The sequence below is a fragment of the Bison bison genome, unplaced genomic scaffold, assembly GCF_000754665.1.
Source record: "Bison bison bison isolate TAMUID 2011002044 unplaced genomic scaffold, Bison_UMD1.0 scf7180017864037, whole genome shotgun sequence".
Classification (NCBI taxonomy): Eukaryota; Metazoa; Chordata; class Mammalia; order Artiodactyla; family Bovidae; genus Bison; species Bison bison.
Window position 1 is genome coordinate 4,618,381 of NW_011494609.1, and position 4,783 is coordinate 4,623,163.

Below are 4,783 nucleotides of genomic sequence, written 5' to 3' on the forward strand. Positions count from 1 at the left end.
TTGGCTAAAGAAGAAACTCTGCCTCAGACCCACAGGTGTGATACACTGCATTCCACTATTCACACTGTCCTTCTGATGAGTTTGTTTCCTGGAATACCTGGCTATAACATATGGATGCCCTTTTTTCTTAGGTCAGTTCCCTACTGCCAGCCCCTTGCTGGGAGATTATCTTTCCACCCTTAACCTTAAGACACTTCATAAGAGAACATGCAGACCTTTATCTCCCAAAGCCTCATCAAACAAATTCAGCTGACTAAACCCTCATACCCGGGGATTGAGCCCTGCTTGAAACCTTACACCATAAGGATCTCCAGCCTCGAGGACTGGTCCACTTGAGGTCATTCTAACCACACCAACAGCTGCTAAACTGGCAGGTCACTCCTCTTGGTTTCATATCTCTAGATTAAAGCATGCCCCAGGAGATGCTCCATCTCTGCCAAGAAACATTCTCCACTCAGACACTCCTCACTACACCAGCACTGTTCTGGGACCCACCAGGCTTCGACTGAATCAAATTCTACAAGAATCAGAACAGCCGAACACAACTGGGATTTCCCCTACTTACCCTCTTCACAATAGGAGTTTACTCTGTGTCTCCCCCTGAGTGGACTATCATTCAAAAACTTTCCCTCTGTTTTACCTACTTCTCCATAGTTCTTGTTTTTCTGGGGTGTGGCCCGACTCCTACTGTGATCAGCTTAGACGAATTCATTATCTACTTTCCTTCACATAATAACACAAGCCCTTACTTTTTCTGGAAACACCATTGTTACTGATCTCCCCATTCTCCTTGACTTTATAACTGATCTTTGGCTCTAGGGAGATTTCATAGAGTTCACACCAACCCAAATTTATTTCTACACCTGGATTCTTATTTTTAGCATTTTCTCCCCTTAGACATGAGACATCACATCATGATTTTACTCTTACTCTCTCTTCTTTTACAGTCCAAACTTCACATTAATACCCTGCCCCAAAACTAGCCTACCTATTCAGAACTCTAAATCTGACCCATTGTTTACTCAATACCTCAAACCCACCCCTGGCCAATAATTGTTGGATTTGCTTATCCATCTCCTCACCCTGAAGATCGGCACTCCCCATTTCTAACTTTCAGCCCATGTTTAATGCATCTTTTTTCAAAATTTCTTCAGGACCACTTACAGGCCTTCACCAACTGAACTACCCATGAGCTACTTCTAACTCACTCAGATTATCAAACACTTTGACCCCACACAAATCCCCTTGACCCACATTTCAGCCTTTTCTTATCTCACCCCCATGACGCCCCTGTCCCACAGGAAGTGGTTACAGATTGACCTTCAGCCCTTATCCTAAATCAAAAAGGCTGGAATGATAGGGCCCACATGGGGTCTCCTTGATAAGACGGCTCATTATGTTGACCTCGCAAACAAAGAGTAAAATCACAGTGATCCGTGAGACTGACCAAACTGCCCAAATGGCATGCTGTTTTCTCACTGGTGCCTATCTTCTCAAAGGTGTCAGACCCCCAATTCCAGACCTCTGGCTACGTGACCATCCCTACAGAGGATTTTTCATTGGTGGGGTATGAGAAGGACCCCGTCAGAAAGGGAGGATGCTGGTTCTCCTTAAGAGCCAGTCACCCTCTCTTTTCCCTCTAATAAACTTCCCTTTTCTTACCAGATGACTCAGCTTGCTTCTTTTTCTCTCCACTCACCTTACAAATATCACACAAAAATTACACAAAATATCATACTACTAGGGAATTACAGATTAAAATCATGAGATATCACACCACACCAATTTGGACTGCTTAACTCCATATATATAACAATATCAACTGCTAGAGGGTGAAGAACAACAGGAACTTTCCCTCACTGCTGGTAGGGAGTAGGTACAGCCATTTTGTAAGACAGTTGGGAAGTTTTTTCCAAAGCTAAAAACTCTCACCTCGGGGTCCAACAATCGTGCTCTCTTTCTGTATTTAGACAACTGCTTTGAAAATCTATCTCCAAATTCAAGCAGAGATGCAATTATGCATAGCAATACTATCCATAATAGCTAAAAACGTGAAAAAAATCAGTATATCCTTCAAAAGATGAACGTATAGGCAAATTGGGTTACATCCGTGTCAAGATAAGTAGAATATACTACCCCCAAAATATGCCTCTTTGATAAAAGGATTGTTTCAGTCTGAGGATTACTTCACAAACTAAGAAAAAGAACCTCAGAATATCTGCTCAGGAAAATGAGCAGAGATTGCCCTTTTGTGACAGACTTTTACAATAGAGAAATGTCCATATTTAAAGGCTGTCCCTCTTTGCACCAGAAATACAAGGATGATTAAATCTCACATAGAGATTTGATGGTGGAGGAGTTCTGATTTCAATCAGCAAACAATCATACACTTCTTTTCTGTGTTTTGCATGATGACCTGCCAAAACTGACTTCCCCCATTCCCCAAGGTCTTTCTTTTGTTTGTACCCTAAAATGGTATTTGAGGTGCTGGCTTTGGACATTTCAGGGAGTGATTCCGTTTTCCTGGGTAGCTCTTCTATATACAGGAGGTATACATGTTATTAAACTGTTTTTTTCTCCTGGTAATCTATTTTTTTTCTTTGTTTTTTTACAGGAGAAGTCTCGACTAATAACCTACAAGAGTAGAAGAAAAATTGTTTTTCCTCCCACACACATGCAATGGGATACTGCTCAGCAATAGAAAGCAATGAGCCATGAATCAATGGAAAGACAAAAATAAATCATGTCTGACATATTTATTGTTCAGTCGCTTAATCGTGTCCAACTCTTTGCAATCCCATGGACTGTAGCACACCAGGCTTCCTTGTCCATCACCATCTCCCAGAGCTTGCTCAAACTGATATCCATCGAGTTGGTGATGCCATCTAACCATCTCGTCATCTGTTGCCTCCTTCTTCTGCCTTCTATTTTCCCCCAACATCAGGGTCTTTTCCAATGAGTCAGTTATTCACATCAGTTGGCCAAAGTATTGGAGCTTCAGCTTCATCATCAGGCCTTCCAATGAACATCTAGGACTGGTCTCCTTTAGGATGGACTGATTGGATCTCCTTGCAGTCCAAGGGACTCTCAAGAGTCTTCTCCAACACCACAGTTTAAAAGCATCAATTCTTCAGTGCTCAGCTTTCTTTATGGTTCAATTCTCACATCCATACATGACTTCTGGAAAAACCATAGCTTTGACTAGATGGACATTTACCTGAAAAGTAATATCTCTGCTTTTTAATATGTTGTCTAGGTTGGTCATAGCCTTTCTTCCAAGGAGCAAGCGTTTTTTTTTTTTAATTTCATGGTTCCACTCACCGACCACAGTGATTTTGGAGCCCAAGAAAGTGAAGTCTGTCACTGTCTCCATTGTTCCCCCATCTATTTGCCATGAAGTGAGGGACCAGATGCCATGATCTTAGTTTTTTTGAATGTTGAGCTTTATGCCATCTTTTTCACTCTCCTCTTTCACCTTCATCATGAGGCTCTTTAGTTCCTCTTCACTTTCTGCCATAAGGTTGGTGTCATCTGTATATCTCAGGTTATTGACATATCTCCTGGCAGTCTCTATTTCACTTTGTGCTTTATCCAGCCTGGCATTTTGCATGATGTTCTCTGCATATTAAGTTACATAAGCAGGGTGATGATATACAGCCTTGATGTACTCTTTTCTCAATTTGGAGCCAGTCTGTTGTTTCATGTCCAGTTCTAACTTGTTTTTTGACCTGCATACAGGTATCTCAGAAGGCAGGTAAGGTGGTCTGGTATTCTTTTCAATCCCATGGACTGTAGCACACCAGGCTTCCCTGTCCATCACCATTCCCAGAGCTTGCTCAAACTGATATCCATCGAGTCAGTGATGCCATCTAACCATCTCGTCGTCTGTTGCCTCCTTCTTCTGCCTTCTATTTTCCCTCAACATCAGGGTCTTTTCCAATGAGTCAGTTATTCACATCAGTTGGCCAAAGTATTGGAGCTTCAGCTTCATCATCAGGCCTTCCAATGAACACCCAGGACTGGTCTCCTTTAGGATGGACTGGTTGGATCTCCTTGCAGTTCAAGGGACTCTCAAGAGTCTTCTCCAACACCACAGTTCAAAACCATCAATTCTTCAGCACTCAGCTTTCTTTATATTCCAACTCTTACATCCATACATGACCACTGGAAAAACCATAGCCTTGACTAGATGGGCATTTGTTGGCAAAGTAATGTCTCTGCTTGTGAATATGCTATCTAGGTTGGTCATAACTTTCCTTATAAAGAGTAAGTGTTTGTTAATTTAATGGCTGTAGTCACCATCTGCAGTGATTTTGGAGCCAAAAAAAATAAAGTCTGACACTGTTTCCGCTGTTTCCTCATCTATTTTCCATGAAGTGATTAGACCGGATGCCATGATCTTCGTTTTCTGAATGCTGAGCTTTAAGCCAACTTTTTCACTCTCCACTTTCACTTTCATCAAGAGGCTTTTTAGTTCCTCTTCACTTTCTGCCATAAGGGTGGTGTCATCTGCACATCTGAGGTTATTGATATTACTCCCGGCAATCTTGATTCCAGCTTGTGTTTCTTCCAGTCCAGCATTTCTCATGATGTACTCTGCATATAAGTTAAATAAGCAGGGTGACAATATACAGCCTTGATGTACTCCTTTTCCTATTTGGAACCAGTCTGCTGTTCTATGTCCAGTTCTAACTGTTGCTTCCTGACCTGCATACAGATTTCTCAAGAGGCAGATCAAGTGGTCTGGTATTCCCATCTCTTTCAGAATTTTCCACAGTTTGTT